The following is a 6,000-nucleotide window of genomic DNA, read 5'->3' on the forward strand; positions in this document are numbered from 1 at the left end:
GAAGATTTATGACATCAGTCATTCTACCCATCTATCGCATTGTGGCACTATAACTCCACCTTCGAAAAATGTGTCATGGCTATTCTCTTAATAGCTAAGTATCTTCATATTCATTTTATATTTCACCAACTTCACTTAGTTCTTAAACTAATTAAGTACATAATGAATGAATATTTATTTACTTTGAATATTTCCCTTAAGAGATACATGTTGCCATGAGCACATCCGGAATGATCACCCATTCGTTTTTCAAGACCTCAAGTCTACCGTAGCTCATAATTTTGTCACTTAATCAACTTTCAAGTTGAGATCCCTTGATCAAATATTTTCATATGCAGATCCGGTTGAAAATTCCTTATACACTTTACATCCTCTTAAGATGGTACTGCCATCTTTATGATGAAGAAACATGGAATTTCTTAAAATCATCAGATTCATCACCCAACGAGTGCTATACCATTATTTGAAATTCTTTCTAGTACCTATAATACTATGCAAGTTAGTGGTCACAAAATAGAACCATGAGGAATTCGGAGTAAAGTGGAGGCTAATAGACAACCAAAGATAGAATTATCTCTTAATAGGAATCAGTCGTTTTCAAATGATCAAAAGACAACTCTCAATTTTGTCAAATGTGTGGTTATATAAATATTGTACCTATGATTACCAAACCCTCAAACCTATGGTTGAACCACATCATAAATTTATTAAAAGGCCAATAAGTTCAATGGGATAAATTTGAAAATTTGCGAATAACAACCAGATTTTGGTTAAAAAATTGTTCTCAGGATCTTCATTAGAAGGAGGACCAAAAATCTAGTGCAGAAAATGGAGGATGAACTTATTTGCACTCAATAATATCGGAGACCTCAAGTAATCTCCTAATTATCCCAACATATTATTAGCATGTACTTGTACTACTACATGTAGTAAAATGTCCAATATCATATCCCTTGGATACAATATTTGATAAATTTTAATGTATGTTTCAATTCATACTCAATATTGTTGCGTACACAATGATTTTCTAAGTATTAATAAATTTAATATTAGGCTTGATAGCCTTAGCCATCCTGGTTTGGGGATGATTAGAAAATTATTGACAATTTTGTTGGTCACAACTTAACAAGTTGCAAAATATTCCCCATATCATCAGATTATATGTGCACCACATGTGCCATAGGGGAAATCTGTTTTAAGGAACTCTTGCCTTAAAATTCTAAATGAGCCACTTATTCTTTCTTGAACACATTCAAAAGATATATGTGGAATGTTGAACCATTATCTGGGGTAATTTAGATACTTCATGGTACTTATATACACATTCATAAAATGTTTTTAAGTGTGTCTCTTATCACGCACAACCATGATCTTAGCCAATAAATTGCTTAACTTATCAAAGTAGGAGCAAATTCTCCTGAACAAAGGATAAACCCATTCGAATGGATAATGTCATTGAACTCATTTCACGAGAATTTTCTGATTGCATTCAGTACCCTATGTACATAACGAGAATGGTTTAACTAAATTCCTTATCAAAGATAGTCAAATGAATTACATGACCACTTTTAAAGAATTGTAAATTTACCAGTCTCTTGTTGGACACATACGGCCTTACACACCGTAGGTATGATCTAAATCATACCAACTGCATATGATACTACTTTCCCCTTGTAGTTACTACGTGCAAATCAACAAAGTATTTTTATCTGCGATAATTCGGTTACATACTGATATCACCACTCCAGCGTACATCAATGGGCACTCACAGAAAATTAGGGATCCATGTGAGGAATAATAGTTTATCCGTCAATCAAAATTATTCATAGCCCATATGCTGATTGCATCCGCAATAAGGATATTTTCTGGCATTAGGGGGAGATAAGTACCACAAAGAATGCCGAGAAATAAATTAGAAATGTTATTGACATTCAATCCTTATATCCACGTACTCAAAGAATCTAAACTAGAAGTTTAGAGAATCATATATTTGCAACACATTGCAAATCTGCCACATACATTTACTGATAACAAGGTGTTACTAAATTCTATATTCATGGAGTAAAGTGTCAGAAAGTGTGGATGTACCTGATAAACCACTCTGCTCCCCAAATGAGAGCAAGAGGGGAGAAAATCTGACAGGACGAGATATAACTTCTCATATGCTTCCGTGGAAACAGAGGAAATCACATCCTCAACCAGTAAATGTAATTCAACATCAAGTTGAAACACACCTCACTGGATGCTCATCATCCAATGCCCGGCATAAATGTGCACAAATGTTTTGGTACCGGGACATCGAAACACCTTGACTCCATTTATTGTAGGAAATCACAAGGAGATAAAAAGGAGTAAATATTTTATCCACAGACTTCAATGATTCCATGAGAATCATATAAACTAAAGACTACATTTGTCGACATATATTTCTTCTCAAATTGCTAAAACCTTTTGGGCCCAGAACCAAAATCCATGGTAGAGTGCCTCTTGCACTCATATTGGTTCACATAAAAGGAAACAAGTAATGAAGAATAGCACTCGCTCAACAAATGAGTGGTATTTACCGCAGTAATACCTACTCCTCATAAGTATCTTCCATATGGAATACTAAAAACTTCGCATTCATAAACAAAGTCAACGAGGTGGTGAGAAAGCGAGGCTTCTAGCAAAAGGGTTCACGCAGAGGCGGCATCAATTATGATGTAACATACCCTCTTGGTATGAGTGGAATTATGTTTCGATACTAAATATCATTGGCAATAAAATAATAACAATACCCATGAAGTTAATGGATGCAGTGAGTACATACTCATATGGATCACTCATTTCGGATATCTATATTGAAGTCCCTGAAGGGCTTACAATTCCGAATCCAAAGACAAATCGCAACATGTTTTTGTGTAAAACTTCATAGGCACTCTATGACTTGAAATAGTCGAAAATCATATGGTACTACCGACTAAATGAGTTCCTTCTTCAAAAGGATTACTCGAATAATGATGATTGTTTATGTGTTTTAATAAAGAAATCAGAAATTTGATTTCCTTACATCACCTCAGTGTATATTGATGACCTCATCATCAATGTCTATACAAGACCTAAACATGCACAAAATCATCTCAAGACGGGAAATTTGGATTCAACCAAATTTAGCTTAAGTTCACAACTTGAGCAATCTCTCAAGAATACAGATCAGTCTACATATATCCAAAACATATATGAGAAGTTCAATGTGGATATATCATACCACTAAAAGACATGTAATATGGTTATACTACCCCTGATAGGGTACAAATCCATTCATACATAGGGTTGATAATGAAGTGATATCAGAACCTGAAGTTCTATATCTCACTAATGTAAAAGCACTCATATAGTTGCAAAGTACGTCAAATCTGACACTATATTTGCTATGTTTGTTCAGAGTGCAACCCCCAACAAAAGGTATATGGCTGATATAAGAAATATTAGCTCATATCTCAAGCTCACAATAAATCTTGGATATTTCCATTAGGAAGTACAAGATATGACCATGATATGGTATAATGATATTGGCTCTTTCTCTGATCCCAACAACGCCATATCAATGACTGAATTTGCGGGAATAGCCTTCATATGGAAGTCATCTAAACGGGCTTTAATGGCTATTTCTAGGTATCATTCTGACGTAATTGCTTTATGTAAAATCATTACAAAATATGCATGGCTTAGTCGAATGATTAACCACACTCAAAATCATGTGGTTGGGATTCATCAGAATCACATATCTTGATTTATCAAGACACTACCACTTGTGTTACTCAATACCTACAGGTTATATGAAGAACAATATCATAAAGCACATTGCTCGAAAATTACATATCCTCAAAAATTATAGAAAGTGAGGAAACAATATCAAACAAAATTCTATGAAAATCCAACAGATTATTCACAATGTCATGATCATGTCAATGAAATTGGTATGAGACATCCTCTGGATTTCCAAAGTTCAGGGGGAGTAATCTCCCAAACTATGACATGTTTACAATCATCAGATTGCATATATTGTACTCTTTTTTCCTTCATGATTTTTCCCCTAATGGTTTCTCATAAAAGGTTTTTAATGAGAAAATATGAACACAAGTGCCTGTATATGTCATATCAATTTCTCCTTATATTTTCCCAGATGGGTTTTAAAGGAGTTTTGAATGACATATTAGATCGCACTCTTTTCCCTTATGAGTTTTCTTTCAAAGTTTCTCATAATGGTTTTTAATGAGGCAATATCTTCTCAAAAATCATATGTCATACTTTATATTTTCCCTATCGAGGTTTTTAAAGAAAGTACTCAAGACATATTAATTGTTATCTAAACTCACCAATGAGTTTTCTCCTTCTTCAAAGGTTTTTCTCATATGAGTTATCAAGAGACAATAATCATTATATGTTGCATCATTTTTTCCTTATTATTTTTCCCACTGGGTTTAAAGGAGTTTTAGCAACATATCTACACTATTCTCCTCATATTTTTCCCACAGGGTTTTTGAAGAAGACATTCAAGATTATTCAAAGAATTTGTCAAGATGATAGATATACCAAAGAAGAGGCGTTGTACAAGGGGGAGTGTTAAGAACAGAATAGTTGCTTATTAATTAAGCTAATTAGGATTAAGTTAATTGTGAGATAGGTTGCTTGGTTCTCAAGCAACCGTGTACTTCCTTGGTTCTCAAGGCAACCACGTAATTCCTTGGCTCTCAAGTAACTATGTTTACTTAACCGTCAAGCATCATGTGTACTTTCATCTGGGTATAAATACTCCACTTCTATCATCAATAAAGATTGATGGATCATCTTTCATTCAACTCTCTTGTTCTTTACTTTTTACTGAAAACAGTATGGACTGGGGCCGACGGCCGGGTCGATGTGGGCCATGTGGCGCAGCAGTTGTGAAGTGCCGTAACTACAAAACCAGCTGATACATGTCAGTCACAAAGGTATGCGCCCGTGAAGAAAAGTTGAAAAAGAAGGTGATGCCGACGTCGTCCGTTCTTTCTTCCTCACGTCGTCAGTTTATACAAGTAGCCAAGTTCGTACATAGTCATAGAGCACACACTTGACACTGAGAGTACGTGAGAGGGATGGACGACGCGTGCGATTCAGATTTTTCAACCCCCAATAAATTCCTAGATTGGCTCATGCGGACCATGGTTGGCAGGTCCTTCTGTTGAAACAGGTGAGAGAGCACAAACAAATGCAAGACCGGCAGATCGTAGGTGCATGCATGGCCATGCATGCACACCCGAGAGCCAGACGTACAGATGATTTGATCAGTTTGCCGTTCCCATATTCCTCCGGGACGCGGCACACACGAACACGGCGGCTAAGACCATTTCCAGCCGTTGGCCCCTCTGAGGGCGCCTAAAATCGCTGCATGGGGTGAGCCGGCGCAAAAAAAGGCCTGGAAGCGAGTTGGTCCCTAGCCGCCGGCCCAGGGCCGCCCCCAGACGCGTCTAAATTTTTTCAAAAAAGAAAACGTTCGGCGAAGTTCGGCTAAACACGTCTAAATTTCAGCAAACTTTGACATATATTAGACATGTTCGCGGCATTTTACATAGCAAATATATTTAAAAAAGGAACTGGCTGAATGCGGAGTAGTCGTCGCCGCCATCCTCACCGCCGTCGTCATCGTCGGCCTTCTCCTCCTTGACGCGGCCGTCCCTGGTGGACCCCTGACCAGCGTCGCCATGGCGGACTGGTGGCGGCGGCGCGTTGTCGTTGTCGCTGTCTTCGATGACGACGACGACTCCTTCGTCGCGGCCCCGGCGGCACTGCTCGAACCGCCGCAGGGCAGCGCACTGGCGCTCCCTCGCCATCTTCAGGAAGTCCTTGCGTGCCCATTCCAGGGCCGCGTCGTCGTCGAGCTCCACGTCGCCGTGCTCCGTCTTCACGGCGGGGAGAACCGGCTCCGTTTTCACCGGCGCGAGCCCCGGCTCCGTCTTTGGCTTGACGAAGCACGGAGGA

This window comes from Triticum aestivum, chromosome 1D (assembly GCF_018294505.1).
Source record: "Triticum aestivum cultivar Chinese Spring chromosome 1D, IWGSC CS RefSeq v2.1, whole genome shotgun sequence".
NCBI classification, from domain to species: Eukaryota; Viridiplantae; Streptophyta; class Magnoliopsida; order Poales; family Poaceae; genus Triticum; species Triticum aestivum.